This window comes from Puma concolor, chromosome F2, assembly GCF_028749965.1.
Source record: "Puma concolor isolate L17-30 chromosome F2, mPumCon1.1.hap2, whole genome shotgun sequence".
Taxonomy (NCBI): domain Eukaryota; kingdom Metazoa; phylum Chordata; class Mammalia; order Carnivora; family Felidae; genus Puma; species Puma concolor.
Window position 1 is genome coordinate 35,278,486 of NC_141684.1, and position 20,936 is coordinate 35,299,421.

Consider the following 20,936-nt stretch of genomic DNA (forward strand, 5'->3'; position numbering starts at 1 on the left):
TTTTTCTTTAGCTACTAGAACAACTGTTAATTATCAGAGACAGCGTTTTTACTGACAGGAAAAACAGAGTCTCATTCCTGTCTCAGAGGGTCCGGGGGTCCTGGTATCAGACAGGATGCAGTGCCTTCTTGGACTCCTGGGGCCTGTCAATCACCTTGTGGTTCAGCCCGCCCACTGCTTCCGGAAAGATCAGTGAACTGGAACAATCCTCCCAGTTCTTCCACCCACATCCGTGTTACAGGAAGGACCAAACTTTGAACCCAACTAGGTAGGTGGTGGGCAGGGAGGGCACCTACTTGAATAAGTTTTAAAGAAACACAGGCGCCATTTCTTGACTCTTTGCTGACCCCTCCGAGAGCGCTTTGGCCACCCCAGAACTGTTGTGTGAGCTTTGATAAACCTTTGAAGCAGCAAAGCTGGCCTGGCCCAGCTATTATTAGTAGGAGAACTTTTGACCCTGGTCTAGATAGGAAAGGGTGTCTGACAGCCCCCAACTGGCTAAGCCTGGAGATAATTAATGCTCCTGTCACCTTTTCATCCCCTGTTGCTCTGTCTGGAATGCTCCTTAGTGCCAGAAACCTAAGATGAGCTTGTGACAGAGTTGCTCCTGGGTATTAGGGGCACACTCCGACTGGGCTGGGCTGATGAGTTCTGTTTGCCTCCATCCTGCGCTGTTCTCAATCTTCCAAGTTCCGGAAACCTGAAGTATGTGGAAATTAGGGATTTCCTGTGATTATTGAAAATAGCCAGTATGAAGTCGCCCTGATCTTACTGTAAAGGAATATATTATTTAAAAAAAAAGTTTTTTAATGTTTATTTGTTTTTGAGAGAGAAAGCACGAGTGAAGGAGGCACAGAGAGAGAGGAAGACACAGAATCTGAAGCAGGTCCCAGGCCCTGAGCTGTCAACACAGAGCCCGACGCAGGGCTTGAACTCACAAACTGTGAGCCAGAGTTGGATGCTTAACCGACTGGGCCACCCATGCACCCCTGTAAAGGAATATATTCTTTATCAAAACTAATATGCCAAGTATAACCTTATACATGGTGAGGATTAGAAAGTAATGAAAAGTCAATCTTCCTGGGTTCAAATCCCAGTGTTGTCACTTACTGTGTGACCTTGGGCAGGTTATTTGACCTCTTTAGCCTCATTCTCTGTATCTATAAAATGGGAATACTAGGTAGGTACCTCACTGAGATATTGTGAGGGGTACGTGAGATGCTCCATATAAAGTGCTTAGCAGTGTCTCCAACAGAATATGCTAGTTATGGTAATTGTTACTTTGACATTCAAGCAGAAGAATGTATTTATGCATGACTTTCATTTGTAATATTTTCTAAGACATTTTCATGCCCAGTCTATATATCTTTTTAGTAATCGGTATGTAGTAAAAAGCGGAGAAAAACATGACCGTCTGAGAATGCAGAACTCTGCGAAGTGCTTTGCAGTATCACAGCTCTCCAAACACCTGGGTGCCCAGCCCACGCACGTGCTGTTTTGACACCTGGAAGACTGAGCATTTCCAGGCAGATTACGCGTCCCTAAGTTTTAGGGAATCACAGAAGGAGAAAGAATGTCAGAAATGCACTTGATTTTTCACCGTCCAAACGGGCAGTAACTAAACGCACGTACTTGGCACTGAATTGCATGTCTGAGGAGGCAACCAGAGGCGGAGAACTTGAAGTTCTGCAACTTGCCCTCCAAAGAACACAGATCTGACACGGTGCTCCCACCACCATGCCACTTCTGGGAGACCAGGCTGGAGTGTTCTATAGTCCTTAACCTGTCTTACATGGGTCATCTTTGAGGGCAAGACAGAATTTTGCTGGGGATCCAACCCCAGAATGAGACCAAGTCACGTCATTGTGAACAACAGCCTTCTGTACCAGTGCCTAGAGCTGACTTAACAGAACGCAGGGAGGTTTTCGTATTCCGGTTGTACTCAAGGGCCAACGTTTGGGATCTTGGTGTGAGATGGTCACATAATACAGAACTATACAGAGAAGACCATTTCCATTGATGGGACCGAATCATTTCAGCAATTGGCTTGTACTCTGAAATCATGAGTAGCAGTGCTAGTTAATGCTGTTGCTTGGTGACCTGCCCATGGGTCCATGTGGCTACTAGCGACTTTACAGGACTTCTTTTTCTTTCTTTCTTTCTTTCTTTCTTTCTTTCTTTCTTTCTTTCTTTCGGACTTCTTTTTCTCCTTCTTCTTCCTCCTCTTCATCTGGTAAGGTTAATGCATATTTAGCCATAGGTTAACCTCCTTATCTAAGTGGAAACCAAAGCGTCACCTTGAAAATCTTCCCAAACACTCATACCTCACATCATTTTCCACAAATGAGCTGTGTAGTCTGTATGACCAAACATAGTAGTTAAATAGAAGGGGATCTTGGACCTCATTTTGATATTTTTGATGTTTGGAATGCTCTCTAAACATCAAACCAGATGGTCTGATCAATGTCCAATATTACACCTGATAGATTAAGTATTACAAATCCTAATTTAACGTAATTTTGCCAGTATAGTTTCCTATAGCATCCTCAGCTTTCCCTTTGTGGAACTCAATTATTACTATCCGTCTAGATGATGCTACTGACCCCCTCCCCCTTTAGAAGGCCCTTCCTGTACTCTAAATTGCCCTCCCCCCGTCAAGAGTAATGATGAATTTGCACTGGACCATACACATCTATCTTATGCTCATGTACGATGACATTCATTTCACAGACTTGGAGTGCAGCAGGCATTTGTCACATTTGCTTGCTCTAAATTCATTAATTTTTTTTTTTTAATCTGATTTTCCCTGGGAAACCAATTCCCCACTCTGAGTGCATATGTTTGGAGTGGCTAAATCCATGAGCCCCCTCGCAATGTCCCCTCCCCTTTGCAACATGGGCCACCTGCAATCCAACCTCAACTGGCTGTGTAATCTACCCTCAGGCACAGAGATGGCACAGGAGTGAGCACTTGGTCCAGATGGCCCAATGACACTTAGTGTCGGGAGGTTTAATGGAACACTTGTAAAAAGGATCTCTCTTTCCTGGAGCAGGTGGGGCGGGGTGGGGGGGATGTTTTTGACTGGAATGTGAACCTGGAATAACTCTTAGCCATTTCACCTCTGAATGAGAGGAGCTTATTTAAATGAAATCAACACAGAGAAAGCAGTCAAAGGACCCACGTAGAGAGAGACCAGGTCTTAATGACAGCACTGGAGCCCCTGCAGATTCCCCCAAATTTCTTCTGGACTTTGGTTTTATGTACTAATAATACTTTTTTTTTTTTTTGGCTTAAGTCTATTTGAGTTGTGCTCATTGAATCAGTGAATGACTGGGTGAATGAATGAATGAATCTGGCCACACACCAACAAAACCAAGAGCACCTGCTACCATCCAAGTCAGTTTCTGTGCCATAGCTTTATATCACAGTGAGTCATTCCCATGTGTGACAGGCATTGTTAGTTGCCTGCCGGTCTGCCACTTCTCCTGTCCCCTCCCCCCCCCCACCGCCCCCCACCTGGTTTCTTGTTAACAGGGCAACCAGGATCCAGCCTGCAGGGATAACTCATAATTGATCCCTAATATGTCTCAATAGAGGACACATTACAAGACTTTTAGGATAGCTGGTCCCCACTCATTAAATGACAGTAACCATTTTTGACCACTAAAAAGGCCCTCCTCACTGTCCACTGTCATCCCCCACATTTTCAAACTCTTGTTGCTTCTTTCTGACAAATACTTGTTTTCCAAAATTTTCTTATTTTTTAATAAGAAATAAGGGGAGTAGAATTCTGCTAATGAAAAATAAAATTCCTTCCTGTCCCTGCTCTCTTTCTTTCCACCGTGAATAAAGGGTGTGAGGATGTGATGCTTGTGAGGCAGCAGCCATATTTAGACCAGAAGTGTATTAGTTTTCTAGAAGTGCTGTAACAAATGACCACAAACTCAGTGACTTAAAACAACAGAAATTTATTTTCTCGTCAGTTTGGAGGCCAGAAGTCTGAAGTCAAGACACCGGCAAGGTTGGTCTCTTCCAGAACCTCTGAGTGAGAATTTGTCATTCTGTGCCTCTGTCTTCACAGCTCCTTCTTGGTATTTTTCCTTGCTTTCTCTTCTAAAGACACTTGTCATAGGATTTAGGGTCCATCCTAATTCAGGGTAATCTTGTCTTGAGATTAGTTATATCTACAAAGACTCTTGGTCCAAATGAGGTCAACGTCACAGGTTATGGGTTGATTGCTCTTTTGTGAGGCATCTTGAGATTAATTATGTCTACAAAGACCCTTGGTCCAAATGAGGTCACAGTCACAGGTTCTAGGTGGACATATCTTTTGTGAGGCCACCTTTTTTTCTTTTTCTTTTCTTTTCTTTTTTTTTTTTTTTTTTTTGAGAGACAGCATGACAGGGGAAGGGCAGAGAGAAAGGGAGAGAGAGAATCCCAAGCAGGCTCCACACTGTCAGCACAGAGCCCGATGTGGGGCTCAACCTCACAAACCACGATATCATGACTTGAGCTGAAATCAAAAGTTGGACACTTAACCGACTGAGCCACCCAGGCACCCCATGAGGCCACCATTCACTCATGATAATGAGGTAACAAATCTAGGATGGAAAGTCAACACGTGAGAATGCAAGAGAAGAATGTTGGAAATCCAGGGTTCTCAATGATATTATCCACTCATGGATGGTTTTTGAGGCACTCATTCGAGTCTATGATCTGTCACCTTGTGTCAGCTAGTCAAGAAGCCTCAGAACAACCCTTCCTCATACACACACACGTCAGTCAGGTCTCTGGCTCAGGATTTCACTGTAGTTCATTTGCTGCTTTCACCTGATGGTCAGTTTAGTGGAACCTGGCAAATTCAGCAAGAAGACAAGGAAATTCAATTTAATTTAAATTACCACATTTGGGGGCGCCTGGGTGGCGCAGTCGGTTAAGCATCCGACTTCAGCCAGGTCACGATCTCGCGGTCCGTGAGTTCGAGCCCCGCGTCGGGCTCTGGGCTGATGGGTCGGAGCCTGGAGCCTGTTTCCGATTCTGTGTCTCCCTCTCTCTCTGCCCCTCCCCCGTTCATGCTCTGTCTCTCTCTGTCCCAAAAATAAATAAAAAACGTTGAAAAAAAAATTAAAAAAAAAATAAATTACCACATTTGGTGGATTAGGAACGATGTGAGAAACAGGAAAAATCAGGGCAATGTGTCATTCAGTGTTGATTTATTTTGACCAGGAATGTTTAATTTCAATTATTCATTGTAGACTTTTGTAGGAAAGCGGCTAATGTGTTCCAGGAAGCTGTGTTAAGGGAACACATGAAGCGAACGGCAGCTTGTGAGCTCACAGTCCTCTGCACAAAACCCTTCCCTGAGGTAAGATCTGGAAGAAGGGAGGGAAGAATTCAGTCCTTCGTGCAGTCAGGCAGCTGGCATTTTTTGTTTTGATTTTTTTTTAATCAGCCAAGTAGCGTGGATATTCTCTTTGTCTTTTTAATTTTTAAATTTAATTTCTTTTTATATGCCTTGGCATATGCAGAAGTTTCTCCAGATGCATAAATGCAATTGTATGTGGTTCTACTCTGCTTTGCTTTTCCATTTATTATTGGCCCCCCGCTTCCCTCTCTGGTCTTCCCTTCACCACATGGCCCCTACCCCCTACCTACGCACTCCCGTAGTGCATGATTACAACCAACTACGTGTCCGTCCTTACCATTCCCCATCTACACACACTGTAAGAAGCCATAGCCAGGCCTGTCCACGGAAAGCTCCCACGTGGACCTGAATGGTAAAGCCCTGGATCATGTAAATGCAGACACAGATGCTGGGAAGCCATAGGACCTGAGACTCGGGCACCGCAAAGGGGAGTAGCTCGGTGTGGATGAGTCGTGGATGGTGGGCTTGGCCAGCCGGGTTCGCAGAGCACCTGAATTGCTGGGTGACGTGTGACATCATCAGATGCTGGCCAGGCCTTTGTGGGGGTGGATGGTAAAGCCCAGGAGGCCTCTGTTTAGGGCAGCCTCCTCTGGCTGGAGCCTTCTGTAGGAGGAACAGAAGGCAATCCCTGGAACCTCCCTCTCTCTGATGCACTCTTTGTGCTGTTCTCGCAACTTTTTACACTCGGTGGAGCTTGTGAGTCGGACTGAGCAATACTAAAGACCTTCATCTCTGCCGTCTTTGAATCCAGTATAAGGCCTAAATAGGGAGGAGTGTTCATACAGTGAATTTGTATAGGGGCCCCTGGGCGGCTCCAACTTTGACTCAGGTCATGATCTCGCGGTTCATGTCGCAGTTCTCCCGCGAGCCCCACGTCAGGCTCTGCACTGACAGCTCAGGGCCTGGAGCCGGCTCCAGATTCTGTCTCCCTCTCTCTCTCTCTGCCTTTCCCCTGCTCATGCTCTGGCCCTCCATCTCTCTCTCTTTCAAAAACAAGCGGACATTTGAAAAGGTAAATAAATGAAATAAGTTTGTAAGTTGGGGCACCTGGTTAGCTTAGTCGGTTAAGCGTCTGACTCTTGATTTCGGCTCAGGTCACGCTCTCACGATTTGTGAGGTTGAGCCCTACGTCAAGGCTCTGTGCGGACAGCACAGAGTCTGCTTGTGTTTCTCTCTCTGCCTCTCTCCCACTAGCGCGCGCTCTCTCTCTCCCTCTCAAAATAAACGAACTCCTCCCAAAAAGTATTTTAAAATGAGTTTGTAGATCAAAAATTGGATTTGAATATCTTGTGCATCCTTCTCTATCGTCCTTTTTCTTGCTCAGGGAATTCCCTTCAGTTCAAGTGGCCTGGTGCTCGTGCATTCTTTTCTAGTGGTGTCACCTTCCGGGCCCCGTTCCGATCAATGACCATCCGTGACACTGCCAGCTTTCCTTTTTCCTTTCTCTCTTTTTTCTGTCGCGAACATTTCTGCCATAAACATCCTCGTACATATGTCCTGAGGCACAGGTGCTTTTATTGCTATGGAATGGATTTGCAGGAATGAGACTCCTGCAACAAGGATGAACCTTGAACACATGACACTGTGTGAGAGGAGCCAGTTATAAATACGATTCCACTTATATGAAGTGTTCAGAATAGGCAAATTCAAAGAGACAGATATAGATTGTTGGTGGGTGCCTAGGGGTGGGCGGGAAAAGAGGAGTGATTGGTTGCTAACGGATGCCAGGCAGGGTCGGGGTTCTTTGGGGGGGCGATGAAAAGAATCTGAAATTGGTTGTGGTGGTGGTTTCACAACTCTGAATGTGCTAAAAACCGTAGGATCGTATACTTTAAGTGGGTGACTTGTATGGCATATACACCATAGCTCAGGAGAGCTGTTATTAAGAAAATAATGAGAGGGGGCGCCTGGGTGGCGCACTCGGTTAAGCGTCCGACTTCAGCCAGGTCACGATCTTGCGGTCCGTGAGTTCGAGCCCCGCGTCAGGCTCTGGGCGGATGGCTCGGAGCCTCGAGCCTGTTTCCGATTCTGTGTCTCCCTCTCTCTCTGCCCCTCCCCCGTTCATGCTCTGTCTCTGTCTGTCCCATAAATAAATAAAAACGTTGAAAAAAAAAAAAAAGAAAAGAATGAGATTACTGGGCCAACATGTATATGTATTTTTATTTGAATAGATGCCGGCAGACCAGGTCCCAAAGAAGCGATAGCTCTTCCCATTTCCCCCAGCGCTGAATGAGAACACCCTCTTCCCACATCCCACCAGCAGTAGGTCTTATCCTTTTTTTTTTTCTGATTTTGCCCGTCTGGTGCATTGAAAGTGATTTCTCATGTTTACTTTAATTTGTATTTCCTGGGAAGATTCTCATCATAAAAGTTAGCAATAATGCTTGAGTACACAAGTTAATAAGCACAAGGTCCCTTTCACCTCTTAGGTCACCGCCGACGTAACCATTCTCAACAGTTAGTTGGGTTTCCAGGCCCCTTTGAATGCATTTATAAACTAATAGACATACACATATCATTTTATAAATTTTTTCAATGTTTATTTATTCTTGAGAGAGGGAGACAGAGCACGAGCAGGGGACCGGCAGAGAGAGAAGGAGACACAGAATCTGAAGCAGCTCCAAGCTGTCAGCACAGAGCCTGGCGTGGGGCTCGAACTCACAAACTGTGGGATCATGACCTGAGCCAAAGTCGGAGACTTAACTGATTGAGCCACTCAGGCGCCCCATTACATATCATTTTATAATTAATAAATAGAGTCACACTGGGGCTCCTGGGTGTCTTAGTCGGTTAAGTGTCTGACCCTTGGATTTGGCTCAGGTCACGATCTCACGGTTTGCGAGTTCGAGCCCTGGGGTCAGGCTTAGCACTGGTAGTGCAGAGCCTGCTGGGGATTCTGTCTCTCTTCTCTCTCTCTGCCCCTCCCCTGCTCATGTGCTCTGTTTCTCTCTCTTTCTCAAAATAAATAAATGAACTTAAAAAAAAATAGAATCGCACTAGAATGTTCTATGACTTTTTTTTTTTCCATGTTACTGTATGTCTTAGGGATCTTTCCAAGTTAGTATATACAGCTCTAGCTCATTCTTTTAAATGGCTAAATGATATGCCATGGTGTGGGTGGACCCTAATTTATTTGACATTGATGGATATTAGACTGTATCCAGTGTTTTGCTTTTTCAAACCGTGTCTCCGTGAACAGCCTCGTGGATATGTTTACTTTACTGAGGTGAGATTCACACGGCATAAAATTAACCATTTTAAAGTGACTATCCGGTGGCATTTAGGGCACCCCCAGCGTTGTACAACCACCCCCTCTAGCTAGGTCCAAAACTTTTCATCACCCCAAAAAGAAATCTCTTACCCATTAAGCAGTCACTCCCACTCTCCCCTCTCCCGAGCCCCGGGCAACCACCAATCTGCATTCTGTCTCTATGGATTTACTTCAAATATTTCATGTAAATAGAAATCATACACTGCGTGACCTTCTGTGCCTGACTTTTTTTTCACTTCGCATTATACTTTTGACATTTATCGTGATCGTAGTATGTATTAGCATGTCATCCCCTTTTATGGCTCAACAGACCACAATTTGCTTACCCGTGCACTCACCGATGCGCTGCTGATACGTCTTTGAGCTCATAAATAACTAATGCTCACTGAACACTTACTATGTGCCTGGGACTGTTCTATTGCTTTAAATGTGTAAACTCATTTAATCCCACAGCAGTCCTGTAAGGTAGGTCCCTTATTCTACCTCATATCCCCAGTCCCAGACATCACTGACCCACTGAATCCACCAACTCTCAATTTGCCTACCTCCTGACTTCTTATGCTACATAATATAGCACTCACTGCTTACGCCACTTTGTTTTTTTGGTTTTTTGTTTTTAATTTTTTTTTTCTTAATGTTTTTATTTATTTTTGAGACAGAGAGAGACAGAGCATGAGCAGGGAAGGGGCAGAGAGAGAGGGAGACACAGAATCGGAAGCAGACTCCAGGCTCTGAGCCATCAGCACAGAGCCCGATGCGGGGCTCGAACTCACAGACTGTGAGATCATGACCTGAGCCGAAGTCAGACGCCCAACCGACTGAGCCACCCAGGCGCCCCTGCTTATGCCACTTTGAATGAATTAGTCTGTTTCTTGGAGCCAAGAGCACTCTAATTTGTCTATACTTCCTACCCACCTCCCATCCACCTAGACCCTAAGTTCTATGAGGGCAAAGGCTGTGTCGTTTGAGTTCAGCAGCTCTGGGAACAGTGCCTGGCACACAGGAGTGCTCGACAAATATTTGTTGAATGATGGATTAATCAAGTGTTTTGAAATTGAAACTAAGGACATGACTGTTTTTGGTATGAGTATTGTTGAGAAAGTCGTCGCCATCATCGTCGTGGGAGATGGAACCCAAAAGACAGGTGGGTGTCCATTTGGTGAGAAACGGCACTCATGCAGAAGGAAAAGTCTAAGCAAGCCCTGGAGCTGTGAGCACATGGCCCATGGTTCTGGCACCAAGGAGTGGTCTTATGTAAACTGAAGAAATGGAAACGGCAGGAGATGAGGTTGGAAAGGTTGGCTCAGATGCCAGAGTCTAAGGAAGGCCATGCTGAAGAATTTGGGCATTCTCCTCAATGGCTGGGGGTCACTGAAGAGTTCTAGGCAGGAAGATGGTGTCTAGATCAGCAGCTTAGAAAGATCCATCTGGATTGGATGCTGGCAAGCCTGGAGACAGGAAGACCAATTAGGAGATATATTTATCAGGTCCTTTTTTGTTGCAGTTGGCAAAAATCCAATTCAAATGGCTAAAAGTGGAATGTCTGAGCTCCATGACCCCAGGAAGGGCAGATGCATCGTTGGGCTTTAGGAACACCTAGAACCTGGGTCCGGATCACTGCCAGGCCTCCCCTTGGCTGTCCTGGTCTCAGTCCCAGCTGCAGGTTCCATTGGCTGCCTGGGGACAAGTTCCAAATGGCAGAGGCTTGAAGCTTCCCTTTAGCTGAAGATGAGACTGTTGCCCTGGGCAGGAAGAGAAGCCCATTTGCCACACTGCTGCTACCCACCAAAGGCCACCTCCTGAAGAAATACCATTTGGAACTTTCCATCTGGCCTTGATTCTGGGTGGAAAGAAGGCCAAGGGAACAGAGATGATAGTGTCACTCTTGGTTGACGGGAGGGCAGAGTGGTTGTCCTCAGCTCACCCTGTGGTGGCTGCTGGCTGCAGGCCTCTGGCAGGCTGGCTGGGGCTGGGGGGGGGGGGTGAGAAGGGGCGCTCAGCCAAGAGAACTCACGGGGACGGGTGTCTGCCCAGCGTCTGTTAGCAGAAGCACATCTGGCTGTGACCTCAGCAATTCCACCCAAGGCCCAGGAAGCCCAGGGGCGGGTGGGACGCACTGCGCTCGGCCAGCCCCACAGGGAGGGAGAAAGCCAGAGGCCTTCACCAAACCTGGGCCAAGAGAGGCAAGGCCCCCGGCAGTGTAGGTGAAAGTGAGGTGAAGTGGGTGGAGGGGGTGGTCGTTTTAAAGCATGCACCTACGCTGCCAGGAAAAGCTTACCCCACCTGGAAGATCCAAGGAGGCTCTTAGTGGGTCAGACCTTTGAGTTATTTTTAACCCTGGATCAGGTTACAGAAAGCATTTAGCCCACAGGCTGAACAGCTCTGGAAGGCAGACCACTGTGCTGGCAGGAGCTGGCAGGAGAGGGCCCAGCAGCTGATTCTTAGGTCACGCTGACAGGGACAGCCGCCAGCACGGGGGCCAGCTCAAGTGCAAAACCACGGAGCCCTGAGCTTCAGCAGCGACCTAGCTCCCTCCGCGGGTCCCCTTTCCCTTCAGGAAGTTTTGCACTTTAGCAAGAAAGTGGTCATAGAGTTAGATTCGCAGCAAGAGGAAGGAGCAGACGCCTGCGACCCTGCGTGTAGGGGAGACAGTGTGCCAAGGGACAAAGCTCAGGGCTGTCCCTCAAGGAGAAGGCATCTGGACGCATCTAGGCAGGCTGGGTCTAGGACCAAACAAGAGTTTATAAGTAAAGGGCCACAAAAGCAGAGAAGCCTGGGTGTTTGGGGTGGGGGGTAGGGGTGGGGTGGGAGCTGGAACTCGAGGCAGGGACATGGGAGGAGGTTGACTGCTGGGCCTTGGAGGCTGGGTAGGATTTGCTGGGCACACGGGGTAGGGGGCAGGCGGGAAGAGCCACAGAGGAAATAGCCTGAGCCAGAAATAGGAGGGCTCTGGGCCCGCTGGCGAGAGGTTTTGTACCTATGGTTTGTAACTCTGGGAGTCCGGGGAGAATCTCCAGAGGGTATACTGTTAACTGCCTCCCCAGGAGCTCTGACTTTCAGCCATAGGCAGGTGGAGTCAAAGAAGGGTTTGAACAGGGAGTATCGTGGTCTGAGTTACACTTTATAAACGCTTCTTGGATGGCTGTGAGTAAGGCCAGGCTGGAAGGGGAGAGCCTGAATGCGGAGAGGCTGGGCAGGAGGCTTGTACGGCAGCTCGGGTGGTGGGAAGAAGGAAATGGACAGGAACGGACAGGAGCCCTTATCTGGGGATCACTCAGTCATGTGGGAGCACGAGGCACCAGGGCTTGGGGACGGGAGTTGATGATACCACATTTGGGGCCTGAGTGACCAGGAGTGTGGTGGCTCCTCTAGAGGACAGGGAAGGCAGAGGGAGGTCGTGGGGAGAGCGTGCAGGTGGATCTGGGTGTGGGGCAGCCCGGGATGCAGTCGGGCTGGAACCTTGCGGGTCACCGTGTGGAGGACAGAGCCACTGCAAGGAGACAGGGTGAGGTGCCCAGGGAGAGAAGACAGAGAAAGAAGCCAGGGATGCTGGCAGAGACTGCTCATTGTTGCCGGGATCCACTGTCCCTAGTTGGAGCCGGGCACATGGCCACCCGGCTTGAGATGATGTTTCTTTCCCAGGTTGACCGCCCCCCTCACCCCACCTTGCTGTGGCCACGTGACCAAGTGGATGTGAGTGGAAGTGGCGATGTGTGCGACGCCTAGGTCATGCCTTTTAAAAAGGAAACTGTTTCCTTTCGGTCATTCTCTTTCCCCACTGTCAACAGGCTGGAACACTGGGGCTGGGGGGGAGGCAGCTCTGATCACCAAAACAATGATACCCCTCGTAGGAATGGTGGGAGAGCTAGACAGAAATAACCCGGCTCCCGGATGGTCTGTGGAACACAGACGGCTAGCAAGTGAAAGGGAAACACACTTGTCTCTCGTGGGAGCTGGTGTCGTGGGTTACTCTGTGGGGAAGCCGGAGGGCGAGAGTGTCTTTTTTGCCACAGCAGCTAAGCCTGTATCCTAAGATCCACTAAGTTTCATTCTGTGGAGAAGAAAATGTTGAGAGATGCCAACCCTTGTGATGTACAAGTGGGGGAAAGTGGAGATAAAAAAGAGAAGAGAGGGGCCCCTGGGTGGCTCAGCCGGTTAAGCATCTGACTTGGGCTCAGGTCATGTGGTTCGTGAGTTCGAGCCCCGCATCAGGCTCCGTGCTGACAGCTTGGAGCCTGGAGCCTGCTTTGGATTCCGTGTCTCCCTCTCTCTCTCTGCCCTTCCCCTGTTCGCACTCTGTCTCTCTCTCTCAAAAATGAATAAACATTTTTAAGAAATTGCTTTAAAAAAAAAAAAAAGAGAGAAGACAAAGTAAACTGTTAACAGGTATCCAAAGGAAGAGAATAAAAAAGCAGAGGGCAAATAGGGTTAGATGCAGCAGAAAAGTCTACAAAAACAAAGGTCATCAAGAGACGCTCTGCAGCGCCGCAGATTGACAGGGGCTGAAGTGAGGCTTACACCAGAATGGAGGGAAGAGTCACATTTAGGCCATCCCTGTGCAGACAGCAGACTTTTTGTTTTTTTTTTATTTTTATTTAAAACAAAATTTTTTTTTTTAACGTTTATTTATTTTTGAGACAGAGAGAGACAGAGCATGAATGGGGGAGGGGCAGAGAGAGAGGGAGACAGAATCGGAAGCAGGCTCCAGGCTCTGAGCCATCAGCCCAGAGCCTGACGCGGGGCTCGAACTCACAGACCGTGAGATCGTGACCTGAGCCGAAGTCGGACGCTTAACCGACTGAGCCACCCAGGCGCCCCAGACGGCAGACTTTTTGTAAAGGTGTCACTGATTTGGACATTTTTAGTTCTGCATTGGCCTTTTAAACATTGCGTTGGCCTTAAAAACAATCGAGGCAATACACGTGTGCATACTGGTGCTTATCTGCATGAATCATGACTTTGGTGGTATAATATGATGCCACACAAAACTTTTAAGCATTTAAGTGTTTATATTCATCAAAGCATGCTTATTTTTCTCGTCAGTTGACTTTGTAATAGTGAGAAGTTATATAGGCAGATTTATGCAGTTGATGAACTAAGCTGTACTAGCTAGGAATTTTTTAATCTAATGTTTTCTTTATATTGAGAGAGAAAGAGAGAGAGAGAGCCTGCTTTGGTGGCTCAAACTCACAAACCATGAGATCATGACCTGAATCAAAGTCAGACGCTCGACCGAAGGAGCCACCCAGGTGCCCCATAGCTAGGAATTTTTTTTTTTTTTTTTTTTTACACTGCAAGTCAAAGATAAGTAAAACCAATCTTTTTTAAACAGAAAAGTAATTCACTAGCTCACCAAACTGAAAAAGTCAGAAGTAGGCCTGCCTTCAGGCACAGTTTGATCAGGGGCTCCCAGTTTGTTGCTGAGACTTAGTTTCTCTCTTTCTTTCCCTCAGTCCTATAATGGCTTCCTTCATAAAGAATGTGGTCACCAGGGGGCTGGCTGCACTGCTCCTCACATCTACCCTACTTCAAGCACAAGTGAGAACGAAAGTCTCTTATGGAGAAGCCCCAGCATTTGCATCATATAGGCTCTTATTTGCTCCCAGGTACAATGCTGAACCAATCATACTAGTGAGAGGAAAATACAGCTTATTAGCTGTGTGCCTTGGGCAAGTGATTTAAGTTCTCTTAGTGTTCTCCTTTCCAAAATGCGAATGGTACTCATCCAATAGGGTTGTCGTGTAGCCTAAATAAGTTCACATTTAGAAAGTAGTTAGGAGGGGGATGCCTGGGTGGCCCAGTCTGTTAAGCAACCAACTCTTGATTTTGGCTAAGGTCATGAGATCGAGCCCCACATCGGGCTCTACCTTGACAGTGTGGAGCCTGCTCGGGATTCTCTCTTTCCCACTCTCTCTGCCCCTCCCCTCCTCAAAACAAAAAAACAGACTTAAAAAATATATTTTAAAAAAGTACTTAGAAGAGTGCCTCGGTCAGTGTAAGCAGCAAGTATCTGTTGACCAGGCCCGAGTCATAGGTCCCCGTAACTTCCCCCCTTAGACCATAGTGACTGTGTGGGAAGGATGGCAGGTATAGGACAGAGGGGAGATCGATCCCAGGGACACGAGTGACCCATGTTCCTAAAGGGCTGGAACAGCAGGAATGGAAGACCTCACTGTTGGGTGAGGTGGAAGGCTAGATTTAGGAGGGTAGGAGAGTATAATCAGGGAGGGGAATTTGGGGGGTGGAGGCTTAAACAGTGCTACAGTTCATGAAAAGGATCCACAAGTGGTTCTTCCTTGGGTTACTGAAGTAAATAAAGCTGGAAGCCTAAGATAATTATAAGTTCAAATTATCCAAAGATTTATCTGTGACAATCCTTGGAAACCTTTTTTTTTTTTTGGTAGGAGACCTGCCCTCATTCCTTTTTCTAGTCTTTTTTTTTCCCCCCTTTGGATAAATTTCATAGGATTTTAGGTCCAAAGCGATCTAAGAGGTCCCCACCAGCCCAACTCCTTCTGGTCTTGAGGGTCAAGGGAGGGTAAAGAGATTTAACCTGAAATCCAAGGGTGGTGGGAGCCCCCACCCCATCTCTGACTGCCCTGCCCCATCCTGTTCCCCTCCTGGGCTTTGTCAAATAGACGGCAGGAGCCACAGCGGCGAAGTGAAGCGTGAGTTTCACCACGAGTGGAATTAGATCGAATGACTCAGGACACTTGGGTGGAAACGGGGCTTCTTCTCTCCCCTCAGGGTGGAGCTGCCTGGACTTTGGCCCGCACGAGTGGCCCCAGCACAGCCTGCGGGTGGGTGTGTTACCCTAGGCCTCCCGCAGACAAGCTGTATTATGAGGCCAGGCTGCAACCTGGAACTTGTAGGACTGGGGAGCAGTCAGGGCAGCCCTTCCTCTCCACGGGGAGGCTGAGCGAAGGGAGAAGGGAGTTTGCCAGCTCAAATATTCCACTCACTATTGCCTTAACGATCCTCATCTCCTTAAGCCCCATGTCCATGGAGAGTCCTCTGAGAACCTAGATATTCTTCTGTCAAAGCACTGAATCTTTCTTGCATTTTAGTTTAGAAATCCAATCTGGGGGGACTCCACCCTCCTTCCTACATTGATTCCTACTGGGTTTTTTTTGTCTCAGTGTTAAAACATGCCTAATATGACAGTGTGAGAGGTGGGAAGTTAAAAGGGCATCACACAGACCCCAACTGAATCCCAGCCACCCCCTTGCCATGTGACTTTTGGGAGAGAGAGTAGACCTCTCCGGACATCAGCTTTCCTTTCTGTGAAATGGGGATCATGATGACAGTTATCTCACGGGGCTGTGCATGGGGCGGGGGTGGAGGAATGATGTTTGCAAAGTGCCCTGCACGGTTCCTAGGACATAGTGATTAATATGTCAGGAAAGTGGGTGATTGTCTTGCTTCCTGGAAATCAGTGAGAGATTTGCATGGAAGGTTCGTTACAGCCTCATAGCCCGTCTTCACTGGGGGGCTCTCCCCTGAAACACAAGTCTTTGTTTTGAAGAGTCTCAGTGGTTTAGTCCCCTGGGGGCTCAAAAATTGCTTTGTAGCCTTGAAATCACTTCCACAGCAATCTTGTTTGCCCATCATTAATCCTGTTTTTAAGCAGTTTCCTCAAGCGATTAAAAAAGAACAAATGATGCAGGGCAAGTTGGAAAATACGTGCCACACTGAAAGCTGTCTCGAGGTGTATAGGTTGCCTTTTCATAATTATTTTTACTGTTCATTTCATAATAAGCAAAAATTTGAGAGTTGGATCATATTAATATACTAAAATACATTTTTATGTTTGTGAAATGAAAGTATAATCCCCATAAGCTAGTATCGATATAATGTCCTCAACACAAATACATGTAGAACCGAAAAATAGAAACATTTAGGGGTCTATTTTTCTTGCTTGCTTTTATTTTTAATCTCTCAAACCTGAATTTTATTGTAGCTTTTACCTTGTTTAAAATATTTTTTTATGAATCTGCAGATATTTAAACTTTATGTGATGAAGCTTAAGGTGTATGTTTTTTTCTGTAAACAGATTATTAGGGAAACAGCTTTCTTGTACTTCAGTTTTCCTATGGCTACAAACTTAAATCCAGGAGCTGGCTTCCCTGTTCTAAGAACCAGATAGTCTTTCTAGTTAACTTTATCTTTGAACTTAAACTATTCACTTCTTTTTTTTTTTTAAGTAATCTCTACACCCCACATGGGACTCGAACTCATGACCCTGAGATTAAAAGTCACATGCTCTTCTGAGCCAGCCAGGTGCTCCTCAGACTATTTAACTTTTATACAGATGGCATAAATAGTTCAAAAAGCAGTATCTCTTCTTTAGCATTACATAACTGCAATTAACATGTAATTTATAGCTCTAGGTAAAAAAAGAAATCAATCCCTCCCTCAAATATTAAGAGTCAAGTGTCTAATGTTACAAGCTAAACTTAACACCATTTGACCCTATTATATATATTTTTTGCTGTTTATTGAATTATCTTTCCTTTTTCTACCAAAATGGAATCGGTGCTTTTTATTTTTTTTCATGTGTCTCCAGAAGACTGAACCACATCTGGATCTGTCTCTTCCTCTTCAGCCTCATTTATAATTTTTTTTAACATTTATTTATTATTGAGAAACAGAGACAGAGCATGAGCAGGGGAGGGGCAGAGAGAGGGGGAGACACACAAACTGGAGCAGGCTCTAGGCTCTGAGATGTCAGCACAGAGCCTGACGTGGGGCTCGAACTCACAAACCGTGAGATCATGACCTGAGCCAAAGTAGGATGCCCAACTGACTGAGCCACCCAGGTGCCCCTGGGATCAGTGCTTTTAAGGCAACTTGAAAAACAGCATGATCTTTTGAGCCGATCCTAAGTTTTAAAATAATTCACCTTTTTAAAACCTTTCCTTCAAAGTTGAGGACATAACATAGGACTCATAAAGCAATACTTAGAAATACAGATCGAGATTTCATACAGAGATGTTTCATCACAGTGAGATGGTGGAATAAACACAGTTTTCATGTATTGCAGGGAAAAATTGTGAGCCACCCAGATGTTAGGAAAAGGTGATCTATTCCGATAGGCTAAAGTGTAGCTATTACAAATAATAGATTATGTATCATTTTTCCTTTTTATTTCATTATTGGCTCCTTTTTATTTATAAATTAACTCAGTACAGTGTACTGATTGAGAAGCTTCCAGCACAAACACTACAAAGGAAACCTGATTTAAAAAAAATTTTTTTTTAAGTTTATTTATTTTGAGAGAGAGAAAATGAAGTAGGGGCAGAGAGAGAGAGAGGAGAGAATCCAAAGCAGACTCCACACTGTCAGCACAGAGCTTGATGCAGGGCTCGAACTCATGAACTGTGAGATCATGTCCTGAGCCAAAATCAAGAGTCGGACACTCAACCGACTGAGCCATCCAGGTGCCCTGGAAAACCTAATTTTTAAGGACTTTACTCACAACCCAACAGTAAGAAAAAGCATAAAATTCAACATATAACCTGATCTCAGTCACATAGATTTATCCGTGGCAATATCCCATACTAATGTCGGCTGTCTCTGGCTTATGGAATTCTAGGGTATTTTTAATTTTCTCTCTTTCTTTCTTTTACTTTTTAGCATATTCCAGAATCTCTACAATAAACATGTAAACTTTTATAATCAAAATTAATAAAAGGTAAAATTTTTAAAAGAAAAATATCTAGTAGAAATGAAAAGGACAGAAAATACAGAGGCCAAAGAATTTTTTAGACTTTGGGGTGAAAGACCATACCGACTAATGAATGTGTCTCGGGGTATTTCATACCAGCAGACCTCAGCCTGGGGATAGTTTCTGATGTCACTAACAAGCTTTGTTCCACCAGGAAAGGTGCTCATGTGTCAGCCGGGCTGCTGACATGTGGCTCTGCTCTGGGCAAGCCATTTCATCTTCAGGGCCTTCCTTTCCTCTTCTGAAGGTTTAGGTCTGTGCAGTGTCCAAGTCCTAAGATTCCCTTTCCAAAACCGTCTATTGAAAAATATTCCATTTTGGCTAAGAGGGTTGATTTCTACTGAACACACTTGCCCTTTTGCCAGGCACTGGGATGAATTGGCCATAGTCAGGCAAGGAACAATCCCAATCCCTACTTGAAAGGCGTTTGCCATCCGATGAGAGGGCAAGATATGAACAGACAGTGGGGATGTGTTACAAGAATGCATGGATTGCTGAGAGCACAGAGATGGGAGTTTAGACCAGTCGACTCTGGGCTTAGAGACATTCTGCCAGAAGAGATGACATTCGAGCTGAGTTGTAGAGAAAAAATAAGGTAGCCAGAACCGGGAAGGTATAAAGGTCTTTCTCCTCGCAGCGCACCGGGCAATGCTTAGGCAGTGAGAATGATCAATTTAAAATTTGAGGAATTCAAGACCCAACGACTTTCTAGTGGTTACTCAAGAAGGTCAGTGAGTAGTTAGCACCAAATAGATCACGTCATCCACTGTGATGCCCCTCAACATCTGGGATGACAAAGACACTATTGTTTTTTTCTGGTAATTAATATACAGTGTTGTATTAGTTTCAGGTGTAGCAAATAATAATTCAACAATTCTCTACATTACTCAGTGCTCACCATAATGAAGTGTATTCTTTTTTCATTTAAAAAATTTTCTTTTTTAATGTTTTATTTATTCTTGAGAGAGAGAGAGCATGAACAGGGGAGGGGCAGAGCGAGAGAGGGAGACACAGAATCCGAAGCAGGCTCCAGGCTCTGAGCTGTCAGCACAGAGCCCGACGCGGGGCTCGAACCCACAAGCCGTGAGATCATGACCTGAGCCGAAGTTGAACGCTTTACCTAACTGAGCCACCCAGGCACGCGCCCCTTAGGTGTATTCTTAATCCCCTTTATTTCAACCATCCCACCACCTGTCTGCTCTGGCAACCACCAGTTTGTTCTCTGCATTTAAGAGTCTGTATTTTTATCTCTTCTTTGTTCATTTGGTTTGTTTCTTAAATTTTACACGTAAGTGAAGTTGCATGGTATTTATCTTTCTCTGACTTATTTCACTTAGCGTAATACCCTCTAGGCATCCATGTTGTTGCAAATGGCAAGATCTCATTTTTCTATGGTTGAGTAATATTACAATGTGTGTATATATATATATATATATATATATATATATATATGTATTTACATGTGCTTCCATATCTTGGCTATGGTAAATAATGCTGCAGTAAACATAGGGGTACGTCTATCTTTTTGAGTTAGTGTGTTCATTTTCTTGGGTAGATACCCAGCAGAGGTATTACTGGATCATATGGTAATTCTATTTTTTATTTTTTTGAGGACACTCCATACTGTCTTCCACAGTGGCTGCACCAATTTGTGTTCCCACCAATCGCGTATGAGCCTACATCCTCCCCAATACTTGTTATCTCTTATCGTTTTGATTCTAACCATTCTGACAGGTGTGAGGGGGTAGCTCATTGGGGTTTTGATTTGCCTTTTCCTGATGATGAGTGATGTGGAGCATCTTTTCATGTGTCTGTTGGCCGCCTGGATGTCTTCTTTGGAAAAACAGTCTACTCAGTTCCTCTGTCCATTTTTAAATCCGATTATTTGGCGTTCTCTTTGGTGTTGAGTTGTAGGAGTTCTTTATATATTTTGGATATTAGCCCCCGATTGGATATTGTCATTCACAACTATCTTCTCCCATTCAGTAGGTTGCCTTGTTGTTTTGTTGACAGTTTCCTTTGCCGTGCAAAAGCTTTTTATTTTACTGAGCTTCAATTGTTTATTTTTGCTTTTGTTTCCCTTGCCTGAGGAGACGGATGTAGAAAAGTGTTTCTATGGCTGATGTCAAAGACATTACTTCAGGAGACACCTGTTATTAACAGAAAAAATAAAATCTGATTTCAAGGGTAGTCCGTAACTTTTCCCACAGAGGCATTTAAGCATTTTTTTAAATGTTTATTCATTTTTAAGACAGAGAGAGAGAGACACACAGAGTGTGAGTGGGGGAGGGGCAGAGAGAGAGAGGGAGACATAGTATCTGAAAACAGGCTAAAGGCTCCGACCTGTCAGCCCCAAGCCCGAGGCAGGGGGGAGCTCACAAACGTGAGATCTTGACCTGAGCCAAAGTCAGACACTTAACTGACTGAACCACCCAGACACATCCCACAGAGGCATTTAAAAAAAATTTTTTTTCTTAATGTTTTTATTTATTTTTGAGACAGAAAGAGACAGA

The 20,936-nt window shown here is 45.5% G+C and overlaps 1 long non-coding RNA gene across 1 annotated transcript in view; it reads left to right on the plus strand.

The window, feature by feature from the left end:
- The first annotated feature begins 197 nt into the window (after window positions 1-197).
- LOC112859470 (uncharacterized) overlaps window positions 198-20,936 on the plus strand; it is a 41,974-nt gene continuing 21,235 nt past the window's right edge. The window contains exons 1-2 of the long non-coding RNA XR_003223514.2: window positions 198-268; window positions 5,266-5,365. This is a non-coding gene — a long non-coding RNA (uncharacterized LOC112859470). The remainder of the gene's footprint in view (window positions 269-5,265; window positions 5,366-20,936) is intronic.